We start from the raw sequence: 19,138 nt of genomic DNA on the forward strand, positions 1-19,138 counted from the left end.
TGGGCTAAGCTCTATTTTCTACTCTTTCAAACTTAATAGCATCACAACAGAAATTGAAAACAAAACCGATCCAATAACATTCCTTTATTGAATCTCCCATGATGGAGGCTGATGAAACTTTTATTGTCTTCATGCCCAATACGAAAAAGGAGAGAGAGAGAGAGAGAGAGAGAGAGAGAGAGAGAGAGAGAGAGAGAGAGAGAGAGAGAGAGAGAGAGAGAGAGAGAGAGAGAGAGAGAGAGGCTTTCCAGTGGTAATGAAAGTACAAAAATATAATAATTTTGAATTTTGGCTACACCTAAATTCAAGTTCAAATTCAAGTCTCCAATTTAAAACACCTCAAACCCAAGAGCTGAGCCCATAAACAAGCCCTCTCAGTCAGGACCTAACCAATAAAGCTGACTACAGCACTGCTTCAAAATAAAGAATTCAAATAAACAAAATCATGAAACAATCAAAGGACTCATATTTACAACATTCGAAAAATTAAACAAAATCCCAAAGCCTAAATTGCTATCTGGCTCTGAACAGAGAATATGAATTGGCTGATTATCTCAACTATGTCAGAGATACCAAGCAGAGACAGATCATTACCAAGTACAGGCTGAGTGACCACCAATTGGCAAAAGAAACCGGCAGACATAAAAAGACATGACTACCGAAAGAGGCGCGTGTATGTTGTCCCATGTAGCTCAGTTGGTAGAGCATGGCAATGTCTGCTAAATGACTAAAATGTCACTGCACGACAGGGGAGGTAGAAAAAGAGATGCACTTTCTCCTTTACTGTGATAAATATTCCTCACCAAGAGATTCATTATTCACAGAAATGACTACAGTTATTCCAAATTTTAACTTATTAAACCCAACAAAAAATAGTAATGGGCGAAGGAGCAATGGCTCATCTTGCAGCCAAATATGTATTTGCCTGCCATTGCCTGAGGGACACTGAATAATAACATTTGCATATTTTTTCTATTTTTATTTCTATTTCACCTTTATTTAACCAGGTAAGCCAGTTGAGAACAAGTTCTCATTTACAACTGCGACCTGGCCAAGATAAAGCAAAGCAGTGCGATAAAAACAACAACAACACAGAGTTACATATGGAATAAACAAAACGTACAGTCAATGACACAATAGAAAATCTATATACAGTGTGTGCAAATATAGAAAGTTATGGAGGTAAGGCAATAAATAGGCCATAGTGCAAAATAATTACAATTTAGTATTAACACTGGAGTGATAGATGTGCAGAAGATGATGTGCAAATAGAGATACTGGGGTGAAAATGAGCAAAATAAATAACAATGTAAATAACAATATGGGGTAGTTGGGTGGGCTAATTACAGATGGGCTGTGTACAGGTGCAGTGATCGGTAAGCTGCTCTGACAAGTGATGCTTAAAGTTAGTGAGGGAGAGAAGTGTCTCCAGCTTCAGAGATTTTTTGCAGTTTGTTCCAGTCATTTGTAGCAGAGAACTGGAAGGAATGGCGGCCAAAGGAGGTGTTGGCGTTGGGGATTTGCCTAGAAGTGATTTATAGATGACCTGGAGCCAGTGGGTTTGGCGACGAATATGTAGTGAGGGCCAGCCAACGAGAGAGTACAGGTCACAATGGTGGGTAGTATATGGGGCTTTGGTGACAAAACGGATGGCACTGTGATAGACTACATCCAATTTGCTGAGTAGAGTGTTGGAAGCTATTTTGCAAATGACATCGCCGAAGTCAAGGATCGGTAGGATAGTCAGTTTTACGAGGGCATGTTTAGCAGTATGAGTGAAGGAGGCTTTGTTGCGAAATAGGAAGCCAATTCTAGATTTAAGTTTGGATTGGAGATGCTTAATGTGAGTCTGGAAGGAGAGTTTACAGTCTAACCAGACACCTAGGTATTTGCAGTTGTCCACATATTCTAAATCAGACCCGCCGAGAGTAGTGATTCTAGTCGGGCCGGCGGGTGCAAGCAGTGTTCGATTGAAGAGCATGCATTTAGTTTTACTAGCGTTTAAGAGCAGTTGGAGGCCACGGAAGGAGTGTTGTATGGCATTGAAGCTCGTTTGGAGGTTTGTTAACACAGTGTCCAGTGAAGGGCCAGATGTATACTGTAGTGTGTGAGGGATTATGACTTTGCTAATGTTTTCAAAGTGGAACCTGAGAGGATGTTTATTCAATTTTAGGAGGAGCAGTTTTAGAGGGACACCCCATAGAACAGAGGAAGTCTGTTGTGTGGAGACAGGTGATTGGTCAGTATGGGAAACCACTCATATCCTGGTAAAGATTATAAATACTTGGTTTGAGACAAAGAAGATCAGAACAGACATATTGTTTTGGGACACTGATCTCCAGATTCTGCAGACGTCTGTAAACCTATGCTGAAATCTTGTGATATAAATAAAACTTATAATCAAAGTACAGTATAAGCGGACTCCTTGGTTTCACAGCATAATTAGCAACGTTTACTCGACACAACAAAATGGCGTCGAGTGATTGGGGCGGTCTGCGTCTCTCCTGTGTTACATTCATGAGCAGCGAAGTGACTCCCGCTCAAGAAGCCGGCTCATAAGGTGAGATTTCTCACAATCTTGTGTGGGGTGTGGTTCGCTTGGTTATGGGTGTGTGCGCTGGGGAGATGTACCGTGTAAAGTACTTGTGTGTGCTGATGTGGCTGTTATTGCTGTGGGATGGGGGTCTGTTCTAAGAATTCTAAATTTGTTTGCGCTGGTAAACGACGCAAATAGGGGGGAGTGTCTATGGGGATATTTTGCTTGAATAAAGTTAAAGAAGAATAGATTGAAAGGAATAAGGCCAAGGTATATGTGTACAACTTAGAACCGCTGCGGATCTATGGTAGCCCTCTTAATGAGGCGATCTCTAGGATATGCCAAAAATCCTAATAACACGTTAGGTGAAGTTAGGTAAGTCCATGGGGCTTGAGGCTGTGGTATATATTCGATTGTATGTTACCTCTCAACATGTGGTTGACGAATCATTTGATTGACGTGACCGCTCATTGAATTTCCGGCGGACCTCGTGGTAGCAAAAATTTAGGAACAAAGGAATTTTACGGCGCAGCGGAGGAAAAAATGCTACATGCTACATGCTAAATGCTACATGCTACATTTTTACCTTGGAGGTCCATAGGTATGGATCGAGCCTCCAAAACTGTGTTTAGAATAGTGTGGGATTTGTGTCCTATGGTCTGTGAGCGCTGTTAAGTGTTATTGTTTGTCTATGAGGGGTAAAAGAGAGGAGGTATAGCGGGACTATTAACTTTCTGTTGTCTGGCGTGGAGAAAGCTGGGAGAGAGGTCCTTCCACTGTGAAATCATATTGATGTTTGAACTACGCATGTGCGTGATTTTATGTCTCTAGAGTTACGTAGGGGTAAATATGCCACTCCTCTGCCTACACTCCTCTGCGGGGAGATACAGACGAACAAAGAGATAGTGATTTAGAGGCTAATGGTGTATTCTGGTTGTTACATCGGCTGTTACATTTACATTTTAGTCATTTAGCAGACGCTCTTATCCAGAGCGACTTACAGTTAGTGAATACCTTTTTTTTTTTTTTTTTTTTTTTTATACTGGCCCCCCGTGGGAATCGAACCCACAACCCTGGCGTTGCAAACGCCATGCTCTATCAACTGAGCTACATCCCTGCCGGCCATTCCCTCCCCTACCCTGGACGACGCTGGTCCAATTGTGCGCCGCCCATGAGTCTCCCGGTCGCGGCCGGCTGCGACAGAGCCTGGATTCGAACCAGGATCTCTAGCGGCACAGTTAGCACTGCGATGCAGTGCCTTGGATCACTGCGCCACTCAGGGGACTTAGAACTGTTGTTTGAAGATGAAACTGTTTTCTTGAGACCTATTGAATTGATAAACTAGAGATATGTTGACGGATTAAAAATATATAAAATAAAACGTTATTGAGTTACTTATAATATTCCTGAGTTAAGTTGTTTGCTTATTTCTTAGCGCAAATGTGAACGGAGGAGTATTGAATGATTGACATAACTCAGTGTGTGCATAAAATACTAAATTCTTGTTTGTCCTTTGTTATTCTGTCATATGAGAGACGATAAGAGGAAGAGAGAGAGAGAGAGCGGAAGTGCTGACGTATACATCACGCGACAAGAGCCTGCTGCAACGGGACCAGGTCAAACTAAGGCCAGTGCTGTCTTATTTACAAAACCTACCTTCCCATACAGGATATTTTGTGTGCCTAGCATATTTGATGTTATGACAATTTGACAGGGACTTGGCAACAGACTGATCAATTGACGTAATTGCGTATTGGAGTTTTTGTGCATGAGTGGGTTTGATTAGAGTTGTGTTGGGAATCGAGTACTGACATTATTCTGTAAAATTGAGGTCATTGGGTGCTTATTAAGCAATTGGTTTATGAGTACTGTAGTGTTGCTGGATTATAGGTATTTTCTTTTTTGGATTGCTCTGAAGTTGACTACTTTCCTTTACTTTTCCTGATCGGAGGTGGTAAGATTGCCACTAATTAATAACTTGGTAAAAATAAAAATAAAAAAATAATAAAAATTAATTTTTTTAATTTTATTATTCATAAATTGATTGAATAATTGTTTAATTAAAAAAAAAAAGATTTTGTTTTTGTTTTTGTTTATATTAATATTTAAAGGGAGGAAACTATAAGCTATATAGTCTAAAATAATAAAATAATTCACAATAAAGGAATACAAAACAGTTGTTACAATGGGGAAAAAGGACATCAAGACTATGAAGGTAATTACACCTGTTGATATAGTACAAAATAGTAATCCTCTAGTTAATGGTATTGCAAGGTTATCTGGAAAATGGAATAAACGTTGGCCTGACATTGAACAACCATGGCCAGTGGAAGGGACTCTTAACCCTGACGTCATCAACATAATGAAAGTGCTTCTGTCAATTCATAAAGCAGATCAAAAGAAAGGGAAAAAAAGGGAACAATGTAAAGAAAAGAGACAAAGAGAGCTGGGTGTTCTTAAGTTGTTTGAAAATGAAGGACAAAAACTGATAAAAGATACCAGCGATAAAAGAAACAAAGGTATAGAGAAAATTGTAAATGCAGTGAAGGTAACAGAAAAACTAATGACAGAAGTTAGTACACCTTTCTCACATACGGATTCAGCAAAAAGACCCCCACCTTATGAGAAAGAAGTAGAGTTTAAGGACGTCTATCCTCAGCTTCCAGTGATCATTCAGGAGGGTGATTATTGCATCAGAGATGAAGATGAACGAATAATAGAGAGAGGACAAGTAGAATCGACCATAAAAATGAATCCAAACTCCAGAAGTAAGAAAAAACCGAGATGTCTGGAAACTAAGGGTAGAATGAGGTTCAGGAGGATGGAACTTGAAGATGATGAAGATGATGATGATGATGATGATGATGATGATGATGATGATGATCAGAGTGATTCAGAAGAGATCATGGGTGGATATGACCCTGTGATCAGACGGAGGTTGGCCAGAGCGGAAAGAAGGGGTGATGGATGTTTGAAGAAGAAGAATACAAGAGATTCGAGTTCTGATGAAAGTAAAAATGGAGACAGCGATAAAGATTTGGAGATTAAAGGTGCTTCATATTCAAGAGGATTTTATCCTACAATGACTAGCACAGAAGAAATAGAACGAGATATAGACTGATGCGTATCATGCCTGGATAAAGCGAATGATTTAGAAGAAGTAAAAGGACTGGAAGAACAACTCAAGAAGCTGAAGATACAGAAGAAAAAACTGCTGAAAAAAGGATCCCAAGAATTGGAGAAGAGGTATACATTAAGGCCAAGACAAGGGAGCACCAGTAAGAAGATGATGCCAGTGATCATTCGAGGTCAAAACTTAGAATATAAGCCTTTGCAAAATACCGATATGTCAGATATACTTGAGAAGCTGCCTACTCTTCAAGATGGAGCCTATCCTTGGATTTCAAAATTGGAAGAAATTACGGTGGGAACACAGTCTGCTATAGGAGACATTAAGAGACTTTTGGCTAATCTCCTTGGGATTCCAGGAATGGAAGAAATTTTTCAGAGAGCGGGACTCAATAGATATGTGGGGACTGCAGTGAACGACCCTGAATTGTTGGCTGCAAGTAGGAATCGTCTGTGGAGAGCACTGAAAGATACGTTTCCAACAAATATGCATCCTGATAACATTCTGATTGACCCACTAGGACAACAAGAAAATCCGAGAGCCTATGTGTCAAGAGTCCATCAAGTGTGGAGAAATATTACTGGAAATGATCCAGATGTGAGTCAAATTGAGCAGTCAATTTTGAGAGCTAAACTGCAGATGGGACTGCCCTCACCAGTAAGGAGCAAACTGGCAGAGGTGGTTGGACTTGGAAGCATGACAAAAGGCGCCTATACAGATCATATAGCCCATCAAGTGGATCTGTACAGGAAAAAGGAACACAACCAGAAAGAACAGGACCAAGAAACTCTCAGAAAACTCAATCAAATACAGCTGGTGGAGAATAAGAAGGAGAAGAGAAGCTTTGGTTATGCAGAATCAGGGTGAACCAAATCAACAATCACTGCCACAGCTTCAACTGAACGAGGTCAAATGCAATTGTACCAGCCACAACTAGTGGTACAAGTTGTTTCATATCCATAGATAGTTTCTGGACTGTGAAAGAATTGGAGAGGAAGGAGGACAATCTGTCTGAAAAATAATGTTGCAGGGTGTGACTGCTATTCTTGGTTATATTCATACACCAAGAGGTGCATAAGATGTTAAATTAGGCTAAAAGATGCTCAGTCGTTTGCCAAGTCTGTGTGTAAAGAAGTCATAAGCAGGTGGGGACTTCCCGATCACATATTCTAAAATTTAGTGGGAAAGGATTTTGTGAATAAATCAGTGAAATGGTTTTTAAAAAGTTAGGAGAAAAGTCAGATTTAAAAAAGTTAAGAAAACTAGGGTTGAAGGAACTCTAGGACAGTAAGCTAAGTTTCAATGTTAGTAGGAAGAGAGAGAGAACAGTGGTGAAGGGACATTTAGAGTTCAGTGGGAAGATAGATATGGCAGGAGTTTAGATCTGTTAGGAGCATTTGCATTGAGAAAGTATGCGTTGCTGAATGATGAGAGAAGAATAAGGATTGAGGGTGATTGCGGTATCTATATTTACAATTCCCAGCAGGAAGATGAAGGTGATTATAAGTGTATTTTTTATAATCAACAGTTTGAAAGTGAGGGATTAGAGTTAGGACTGAGAGTTAATGTAGTGACACTAGTGGTGATAGATGGAAATACAAGTCAAGAGTTCAAAGCCTTAGGGAGAATGGATGAATTAACAACAATGATATCAACACTTCAGCCTATTATAACAACAGTGAGAAGCAATTTAACTCTTTCAACATTGACAGTTATTAAAGCTATAAATATATCACATTTGATTACAAGGGAGCCAATCGCTCCAGCACCAATTTTAGAGGAAAAGACTGTTATTAGGGTTAGGATGGGTGATACAGCTCATCTTCCTTGTAGATGTGAGAGATGGAGTGGGGGTGGTGACGTTCCTCCCACATGGAGAGATAATTATGGAGAAGAAGTGTTGTTATCAGGACCAGAAGTAGAAGCTGTTTCACCTAGTCAAAGGAAGTATATTTTGTACAACGATATGAAGTGGAAGAGGGTTATGAGTGATTGCTCACTTATTTTGCGTAATGTTACATGGAAAGATCAGGGAGAATATATGTGTACTTATTTAGTGCAAGCATTAAAGTTTGTTCCGGCTAAGAATTATTGGTTAAAAGGCTATGTAACTCGTAAGGTGATGCTTATGATGGAAGATTTGAAGTCTGTTGAAGCTTCCACAGTCACCAAAGGAGTTCAGGAGAAGTATATTACAGTAGCCTCTCCAACAGTAAATACTACACAGAGGATATCTGTAAATTTCCCACTGGAAATAGTTAAGAGTGTTAATACATAAACTAAAGCAACTATTTTAATAGTAACTTTGAAAGAGATTAATGGTACGACGGCAATAACAAATGTAGGAAGTATGACACAGACACCAACAACAACTTTTCTGAAACTAAAGGATGTAGCAAGAGTGACTCAGGAGTTTATGATACGGATGGAGAGTGCTGTCAATGGTAGTAAGGATAGTGTTGAGATAGGAGAGCAGATGGTAGTAGAAAATGATGCAGATTCATCTGAAATAGTGCAGGATACTATCATGGAGGTACAGGATGAGTTCTTTGATTTTAATGACAGACAAGAAGATATATTTGATCAGTCCCGCTCGTTAGGGAAGAGAGAAACTAATTGGAAGGCATATGGATTTGATTTTTCTTTTTTGAAAATTAAAGATGGCTGGGCAGGTAGGAATCTTTGGTTCCAGCAGTTAACTCATTCTGTAAGATCAGTGAGGAATCTTGAGGGTCCATGTCTGTTGAGAATTCCAGCACCAGGCACATGGGGTTCTATTTTAGAGACGGTCGCTAAACCTTTATCAAGTACGTGTCAATCTTATGCTTTATCATGGCTGTTGTATCAGCAACAATCATTAACGGATACAATAATGTCGTTGTCGAAACATTTGTTTAGGCCTAGGTTTAAGTGTTCTTGGTTAAATGAAATACCCTATGTGAATTTGTTGGATGGGAAGGAAAATCAGTTAACAGCGACTCCTGAAGCGTTGGAGGTGAAACCAGTGAGGGCTAAAAGCTGTTTTTGTTCTAATAAAACATATGATGGAAAGGGTATGTTTATGGGAATATCAGATTGTGATGATTATATGATGACTTTGGGTAAGCATGACCTTAAGGTTAGTAATGAGAAATATAATGTAACTTTTTATGTTCCAGTTAGTAAGAAGAGCAGGACTTTGATGGTGAAAGATCAGCTTTTGCCTGGCAATGTGACTATTGGGAATTTTTGAGATATTTGGTGGGTTTGTGGTGATAAAGTGTATATATTCTTACCCTATGGATGGACAGGATGTTGTTACATGTCGACGTTGAAGCTTCCATATGAGGTTTTTACCATTGAAAGAGGGGAAGCACCGGACACAGATAAATCTGAGTCTAGGTTTGGAAATAGGGTGAAAAGGGATATGGCGGAATTTCATAGTCTGGAAGCCTACCATTGGAGGATAAGTCTAGGAGAGAAGTGGGGACTGGGACTTTTTCCATGGTAAGGTGTAACATATTTGGCAGATCATATTGATAATATTACCTATACTTTGCAGGGTTTTGCAAATGAAACGATAAGAGGGTTTAACCTTCTGTCGAATACTCAAAGAAGTCACAGACTGACGCTGTTGAAACATGACATGGCTCTTGACTATATTTTAGCAAAACAGGGTGGCTTATGTTTGGCTATGAATTTGACGGGGGATGATTGTTATACTTTGATCCCAGATAGTTCCGATAATATCACTAGAGTTATAGATGCATTGAAGAATATAAGGGATGCGTTTGGTAGATCTGAAGGAGCTGGATGGTCAGCGAAGATTTGGTTGCAAGATCAGTTAGGCCCAGTGGGAGCAGTGATGGTTCAAATTTTAGTAGCAGCTCTGATAGCACTGTGTGTGATGTTTTGCTTTTGTACTTTGTTACTGACTTTTGCGAAGGCTATGATATTGAGATGGGTTGGAGTTGTCATGCCTTGAGACAACACTCAGATGCCGTTGTTGACTGTTACTGATCTGGATGAAGATGGACAAGTGGGGCTGGATGGAGTATTGATGGATAAATATCAATTTTTATTATCTGATCATTTTTCAAATGTTTTTCAATATTAGTGTGATTTTAGTATTTTGTTATGAATCAAAGGGGGGAAATAGAATGTGATTCATTTTATATATCATTTTTATATTCTTAGTTGATATTGATGTTTTAATTTGAATGTGTTGTTTTGCAAAAGATACTGTTTGGTCTTTTCTTTTCTTCCAGAAGCATATGGGGGAATATGTAGATATTCAAATGCTCAAACAAGGACAATATGAAAGGACAATATGAAGGGACTGGAGGAAATGGAACAAGGAAGGTGTGGAAATGTTCCGATTCCATCATCGACGATGCATTGGAAGTCGACACTGCTGAGGAGATGAAGTGTAGTGGACTACATTCCAGTGTCTGCAATGATATATAGACATATTTGCATGTGTAATACATAATTTGTGTCATATTCTTTCTGTATTAATTTTTGTAGAATGATATTTGCTGTTATTGGATACATGTGGGGATCTCAGATGTTTTTGTTTATTTCGTGGATGCTTAGGGATATTGGGTCTAGGCAGGGATAGAGAGAATCCACAGTAGGGTCCGATGGGTCGACCAGCCTGAGTGTGGACATTTTTGATAGTATTTTGTTTGCTGAGGCTTTCATGTGTATTTAATTGCATCATAGTTTCAAATGCATTGATAAAGATTTATGAATTGATCTGGAGTACTTAGGTGGTTGCCTGGGGCAGAGGGGCCAGGAGAGAATTTTACTGTCTTGATTGATGGATGGATATTTGGAAAGAAGGCTGCCAGACAGGTTTTTCGCTCTCACACTCCATAGAGATTTGTTCATATTTCATAGAAATGTATTCACACTCCATAGAGATGTGTTCATATTTCATAGAAATGTATTTACACTCCATAGAAAAATGTGTTTTTGGTTTATTGTTAAAGATACTCAATAAGATAAATTGTTACTTGTCATAATCCTATTCTGTTTGTTTTCAAGACTTAATTTGTCTCGAAGGGGGGAATATGTAGTGTATGAGGGATTATGACTTTGCTAATGTTTTCAAAGTGGAACCTGAGAGGATGTTTATTCAGTTTTAGGAGGAGCAGTTTTAGAGGGACACCCCATAGAACAGAGGAAGTCTGTTGTGTGGAGACAGGTGATTGGTCAGTATGGGAAACCACTCATATCCTGGTAAAGATTATAAATACTTGGTTTGAGACAAAGAAGATCAGAACAGACATATTATTTTGGGACACTGTTCTCCAGATGCTGCAGACGTCTGTAAACTTATGCTGAAATCTTGTGATATAAATAAAACTTATAATCAAAGTACAGTATAAGCGGACTCCTTGGTTTCACAGCATAATTAGCAACGTTTACTCGACACAACAATACAAAATGGTGTTGTCTGCGTAGAGGTGGATCTGAGAGTCACCAGCACCAAGAGCGACATCATTGATATACACAGAGAATAGAGTCGGCCCGAGAACTGATGTAGGTCTGTAACAGTTTGGATCTAGAGTGTCACCCCTTTGAAGAGGGGGATGACCGCGGCAGCTTTCCAATCTCTGGAGTTCTCAGACGATACGAAAGAGAGGTTGAACAGGCTAGTAATGGGGGGGCATGGGCAAGTTGGGAGAGTGCAGAGCTGGTGGCCGGGGTAGGTGTAGCCAGGTGTAACACATGGCCAGCCGTAGCAAAATGCTTATTAAAATTCTCGATTATCGTAGATTTATCGGTGGTGACAGTATTTCCTAGCCTCAGTGCAGTGGGTAGCTGGGAGGAGGTGCTCTTATTCTCCATGGACTTTACAGTGTCCAAAAACTTTTTGGAGTTAGTGATACAGGATGCAAATTTGAAAAAGCTAGCCTTTGCTTTCCTAACTGATTGTGTATATTGGTTCCTGACTTCCCTGAAAAGTTGCATATCGCGGGGGCTGTTCGATGCTAATGCAGTACGCCACAGGATATTTTTGTGCTGGTCAAGGGCAGTCAAGTCTGGGGTGAACCAGGGGCTATATCTGTTCTTAGTTCTGAATTTTTTGAATGGGGCATGCTTATTTAAGATGGAGAGGAAAGCACTTTTGAAGAACATCTAGGCATCCTCTACTGACGGAATGTGGTCAATATCCATCCAGGATACCCGGGCCAGGTCAATTAGAAAGGCCTGCTCACTGAAGTGTTTTAGGGAGCGTTTGACAGTGATGAGGGGTGGTCGTTTGACCACGGATCATTACGGACGCAGGCAATAAGGCAGTGATCGCTGAGATCCTGGTTGAAGACAGCGGAGGTGTATTTAGAGGGTAAATTAGTCAGGATGATATCTATGAGGGTGCCCATGTTTACGGATGTAGGGTTGTACCTGGTAGGTTCCTTGATAATTTGTGTGAGATTGAGGGCATCTAGTTTAGATTGTAGGACGGCCGGGGAGTTAAGCATATCCCAGTTTAGGTCACCAAGCAGTACGAACTCTGAGGATAGATGAGGGGTAAGCAATTCACATATGGTGTCCAGGGCACAACTGGGGGCTGAGGGGGGTCTGTAGCAAGCGGCAACAGTGAGAAACTTATTTCTGGAAAGGTGGATTTTTAGAAGTAGAAGCTCAAACTGTTTGAGCACAGACCTGGATAGTATGATAGAGCCATGCAGGCTATCCCTACAGTAGATTGCAACGCCGCCCCCTTTGGCAGTTCTATCTAGACGGAAAATGTTGTATTTCGGGATGGACATTTCTGCATTTTTGGTGGCCTTCCTAAGCCAAGATTCAGACACTGCTAGAACATCAGGGTTGGCAGAGTTTGCTAACGCAGTGAATAACTCAAACTTAGGGAGGCTTCGAATGTTAACGTGCAAGAAACCATGGCTTTTACGGTTACAGAAGTCAACAAATGATAACGCCTGGGGAGTAGGAGTGATACTGGGGGCTACAGGGCCTGGGTTAACCTCTACATCACCAGAGGAACAGAGGAGGAGTAGAATAAGGATACGGCTAAAGGCTTTAAGAACTGGTCTTCTAGTGCGTTGGGTACAGAGAATAAAAGGGGCAGATTTCCGGGCATTGTAGAATAGATTCAGGGCATTATGTACAGACAAGGATATGGAAGGAAATGAGTACAGTGGAGGTACACCTAAGCATTGGGTAACTATGAAAGAGATAGCATCACTGGAGGTACCGATTGAGCCGGTCTCCGCATGTATGGGGGGTGGGACAAAGGAGCTCTCTGAGGCTGGTTGAGCGGGAGTAGGGGCTCTACAGTGAAATTGTATAATAAGAACTAACCCAAACAGCAATAGGCTAGGCAGATTGACATGGGAGAGAGGCATAACGCAATCACAGGTGTTATTCGAGAGGGCTAAGATTGATTGCGCGTGCTAGCAGGATGGGGCTAGGAGATGGATCGTCGTAATGGGAAGCCTGTTGAAACATTTTTACATTTACATTTTTAGTCATTTAGCAGACGCTCTTACCAGAGCAACTTACTGTTTGTGAGTGCATACATTTTCATACTGGCCCCCCGTGGGAAACGAACCCACAACCCTAGCATTGCAAGCGCCATGCTCTACCAACTGAGCTACAGGGAAGCCACATCAGACGATTACGTCGGCAGACCAGTCGTGATGGATCGGCGGGGCTCCGCGGCGACAGTAGGAGGTCCCGTCAGGTTGACAGAGAGGTAGATAGCCGGGAGATGGGCCTGGCTCGAGGCTAGCTCAAGGCTAACTGGTACGTCGGGACAGTGGTGATTAGCCATCAACAGCCATTCGGTTGCAGCTAGCTAGTTGCGATGATCAGGTGTTAAGGTCCAGTGATTCAGTGATTCCGGCAGAAAATCCGATATGCTCTGGGTCGATAGCACGCTGTGCAGACTGGCCGATAATTGTCCAGGCTAGAGCTGGCTGGTAGGTAGTGCAGGCCACGGAAAAAAGTGAAGACCGCTAATGGTGGCTAATAGCAATTAGCTAGTTAGCTGGCTAGCTGGCTAGTTTCAGCCGTAGTTTCTTGATAAAAATAAAGAAATAATAGAATCCGTTCCACATTGGGTGAGGCGGGTTGCAGGAAAGTATATTTAGTTAAAGGATGGAAAGTGAGAAAGAGAAATATATATGAAAAAAAGACAAAAAACGAAGAAAACTGGCTATTTACACGAGGACACAACAGAATACACGACCGCACTACTACGCCATCTTAGTATGATTGTTATTACTAATATTGTTATTACTATTATTATTATTGTTATTACTTTTATTATTGTTGTGATTATTATTTTAAATAGTAGTGGTACGGGTAGTAGGGGTGATGGTAGTGATAGCAGTTCAATGATGGTGGTGGTAGTGGTAGTAGTAATGATAATGGTAGTTGTAGTACTGATGTAATTGTGAGGATGACAGTTAGTTATAAGTTAGTGTCACGCCCTGACTTATGGAACTCTTGAATGTTGAGTCAGGGTGTGGAGATCTATGTTATTACTTTGTTATATACCCTTTGTTGGCAATGACACAGGTCAAACTTTTTCTGTAAGTCTTCACAAGGTTTTCACACACTGTTGCTGGTATTTTGGCCCATTCCTCCATGCAGATCTCCTCTAGAGCAGTGATGTTTTGGGGCTGTCGCTGGGCAACACGGACTTTCAACTCCCTCCAAAGATTTTCTATGGGGTTGAGATCTGGAGACTGGCTAGGCCACTCCAGGACCTTGAAATGCTTCTCACGAAGCCACTCATTCGTTGCCCGGGCGGTGTGTTTGGGATCATTGTCATGCTGAAAGACCCAGCCACGTTTCATCTTCAATGCCCTTGCTGATGGAAGGAGGTTTTCACTCAAAATCTCACGATACATGGCCCCATTCATTCTTTCCTTTACACGGATCAGTCGTCCTGGTCCCTTTGCAGAAAAAACAGCCCCAAAGCATGATGTTTCCACCCCCATGCTTCACAGTAGGTATGGTGTTCTTTGGATGCAACTCAGCATTCTTTGTCCTCCAAACACGACGAGTTGAGTTTTGACCAAAAAAGTTCTATTTTGGTTTCATCTGACCATATGACATTCTCCCAATCCTCTTCTGGATCATCCAAATGCACTCTAGCAAACTTCAGACGGGCCTGGACTTAAGCAGGGGGACACGTCTGCACTGCAGGATTTGAGTCCCTGGCGGCGTAGTGTGTTACTGATGGTAGGCTTTGTTACTTTGGTCCCAGCTCTCTGCAGGTCATTCACTAGGTCCCCCCGTGTGGTTCTGGGATTTTTGCTCACCGTTCTTGTGATCATTTTGACCCCACGGGGTGAGATCTTGCGTGGAGCCCCAGATCGAGGGAGATTATCAGTGTTCTTGTATGTCTTCCATTTCCTAATAATTGCTCCCACAGTTGATTTCTTCAAACCAAGCTGCTTACCTATTGCAGATTCAGTCTTCCCAGCCTGGTGCAGGTCTACAATTTTGTTTCTGGTGTCCTTTGACAGCTCTTTGGTCTTGGCCATAGTGGAGTTTGGAGTGTGACTGTTTGAGGTTGTGGACAGGTGTCTTTTATACTGATAACAAGTTCAAACAGGTGCCATTAATACTGGTAACGAGTGGAGGACAGAGGAGCCTCTTAAAGAAGAAGTTACAGGTCTGTGAGAGCCAGAAATCTTGCTTGTTTGTAGGTGACCAAATACTTATTTTCCACCATAATTTGCAAATAAATTCATTAAAAATCCTACAATGTGATTTTCTGGATATTTTTTTCTCATTTTGTCTGTCATAGTTGACGTGTACCTATGATGAAAATTACAGGCCTCTCTCATCTTTTTAAGTGGGAGAACTTGCACAATTGGTGGCTGACTAAATACTTTTTTTCCCCACTGTATGTGACAGTTAGTTATAGTTTAATTGTATATATATATATATTTATTACATTTCTACTATTTACTGTTACCATTTTATTGTTGCTTTTATTATTATAATTTACTACCATTTTATATTAATATTTATTACAATGTATATTGTATATATTGTTGCTTTGGCAATATTGACGCAATGTTTTTCATACCAATAAAGCAGCTTGAATTTGAATTTGAGAGAGAGAGAGAGAGAGAGGGAGAGAGAGAGAGAGAGAGAGAGAACAAACGTTATGAATTTGGAAGAAAACATAAAATGAAGCAAATGTATAGGCTAATGGGTTTGATGATTTGGGCTCTTTAGTGCTCTCTATCCTTTCCAACACTGCCCCATAAGGGCCCTCTGTAGCCCCCACACCCTGCAGCCCTGTAATCAATGTGGTGTCTCTATGTAAATGCTCGTAAAGCTGTTCCCCCTCGACGGAATTTATGGATCAGGCAACATGTTCTCATCAGGTTTGGGTCCGGGGCAATAATTAATTTCTGTCCCTGTCTGAATGTAAGAAAGCAGGTGCAGTGATAATTAGGTAGCTAGTAGTTATCTGACATCCTTCACACAGCACAGTGGCAAATAACTGGTGTGATGTGAACTGAGCAGGACTATTTTCTTGTTAATTTAATTGGGGTTTGGGATGGATCCTAGTTACAAGTTTGCTTTTGTATGTAATGTAATCCTGATGATTCAGGTCATTTGTTATAAGCATTATGATGGTGTTTTCTTCCTTCATTATTGTTGATTTCACGGTGGCAGTGATAACCTAACGTAGCAGGCATAAAAGAAACGCCTGAAGCTATATCCCATATATACTGGCCTTGACGAGAAGAAAAATAAACTGTGGGGGGAGGTTCTCTTCTGCACTGTTCAACCAATCCAGTAAATGTGGAGGAGTTAAGATGGAGTGTCGCCTTGTTAACGTCCAAAAGCGGTTGTTGCGTGACAGGCTCTCTTTCCATTTCCCCTGAAAACCGAAACATCCGGTTGTTGGGGACTTGGCAGAGTCTATGGCAGTGTTCTCCAGTGGTGGAAAAAGTACCCAATTGTCATACTTTAGTAAAAGTAAAGATACCTTAATAGAATCAAGTAAAAGTGAAAATCACCCAGTAAAATACTACTTGAGTAAAAGTCTAAAAGTATTTGGTTTTAAATATACTTAAGTATTAAAAGTAAATGTAATTGATAAAATATACTTAATTATCAAAAGTACAAGTAAAAGTAAAAATAATTTCAAAATCCTTATATTAAGCAAACCAGATGGCACGATTTTCGTTTTTTTATTTTTATTTACGGATAGCCAGGGGCACACTCATAATTTACAAACAAAGCATTTGTGTTTAGTGAGTCCGCCAGATCAGAGGCAGTAGGGATGACCAGGGATGTTCTCTTGATAAATGCGTGAATTTGATAATTGTCCTGTCCTGCTAAGCATTCAAAATGTAACGAGCACTTTTGGGTGTCAGGGAAAATGTATGGGGTAAAAAGTACATTATTTTCTATAGGAATGTAGTGGAGTAAAAGTAAAAGTTGTCAAAAAATATAAATAGCAATGTAAAGTACAGATACACCCAATAAATACTTAAGAAGTACTTTAAAGTATTTTTACTAAAGTACTTTACACCACTGGTGTTCTCACAATCATGCTATGTATTGGAGCCAAAAAGTACAATATTAATTGCTATGATACTCATACAGTATTTATCAACAAATATAACTGAACAAATTAAATGTTTTCCATTCGCTATCTAGGTGATCCAAACATGTTTCTGGTGATTTGAAATTACAGTCCCACTTTAAATGACGTGCAACTTATAAAGGCTTCATAAAGCCTTCATAAACACTACATAAATGTGTTACAAATCATCTATAACCATTTGTCATGCTTTATAAAGGGTTCATAAATGTGGCATAACTGTGTGACATATTACCACCAATGCCTACTTTTGTTTTTTTCTCTCCAAATTCAGTTTTCTTGGTTTTGTTCTTCCAGGTTTTGGATTTACCCAATCTTTTTCCGGTTTACCTCAGTTTTTTCACTATTTTTTAATAGAAAAACAACAACATTTGATTTTATGTGTTCACAACAATGCTTAAACCACATCAGGGGATGAGTTTTGAGGTCTGGGAATAAACTAAGAACTTAGATTTTTTTGTGTAGTTGCCCTTTAATTTAGTGACCATGCCCTGCACTGTTGTTTGGTTAACAAGTTTTCTGTAGTGCAGTATGTGCACATGTGATGTGATTCGGCCACAAATGGAATGGGTGGAGTAAAAGGCCTGCAACACTATGTATTATTCAGAGCCCCATGAAATGACACCATATATACACTCTACAGACCCTACTGAGTATTCCCCACAATACCTTTACTCCAGCACCAGAATAGTTCTTGCTCTAAGCCAATATGTATTCCATATACACTGATTGGGGTCATTTATTTGACCTTGGAACATGCTTTAAAACCCTAATTTAATGCAAATGTCACTTAAATATGAATCATTGTTAATGTTTAGACAATTATTTGAATGGTTATTTACACTTTTCTACTATTACATGGGGGACTTTTATTTAGAACATTTCCAAAATTCCGTGACAAGTAGGTTAACTTTTATTTATTGTAATTTAAATTAATTTGTAGTAGTTAAGTGTTGAGTTGGACTACATACTGTAGCTACCTCAATTGTTATTTCAAATAATTTCAGTGACTTCACAGCAATTGAAGAGAGGTATGAAGAGAGGCAAGAACCATTCATCCACTAGCTCAGGGACAAGCTACACTATTCACAGCCCTGTGTAATGTTCAATGTAGTTGCATTGTTGGACTTCTTTCAACTTCTTGTATTTGTATTGTTTTCAAAATGTACAAATAAAAGGAAATGTATGGGTTCAAATCAAATCCAATTTTATTTGTCACATGCACCGAATACAACAGGTAGACCTTACCGTGAAATGCTTACTTACAAGCCCTTAACCAACAATGCAGTTCAGGAAATAGAGTTCAGAAAATATTTGCTAAATAAACTAAAGTAAAAAAAAAAATCAAAAGTAACACAATAAAATAACAATAACAAGGCTATATACAGGTGATACCGGTACCGAGTCAATGTGCGGGGGTACAGGTTAGTAAAGGTCATTTGTACATGTAGGTAGGGGTAAAGTCACTATGCATACATAATAAACAGCGAGTAGCAGCAGTGTAAAAACAAAGGGGGGGAGGTCAATGTAAATAGTCAGGGTGGCCATTTGATTAATTGTTCAGCAGTCTTATGGCTTGGGAGTAGACGCCGTTAAGGAGCCTTTTAGACCTAGACTTGGCACTCCAGTACCACTTGCCGTGCGGTAGCAGAGAGAACAGTCTATGACTTGGGTGACTGGAGTCTTTGACAATTTTTGGGGCCTTCCTCTGACACCGCCGAGTATATAGGTCCTGGATGGCAGGAAGCTGCCATCCATTGCCTTACCTCCATAACTTGCTACATTTGCACACACTGTATATATATTTTCTGTTGTATTTTTGACTTTATGTTTTGTTTTACCCCATATGTAACTCTGTGTTGTTGTTTTTATCGCACTG

Source organism: Coregonus clupeaformis, chromosome 20 (genome assembly GCF_020615455.1).
Source record: "Coregonus clupeaformis isolate EN_2021a chromosome 20, ASM2061545v1, whole genome shotgun sequence".
In the NCBI taxonomy this organism is placed as follows: domain Eukaryota; kingdom Metazoa; phylum Chordata; class Actinopteri; order Salmoniformes; family Salmonidae; genus Coregonus; species Coregonus clupeaformis.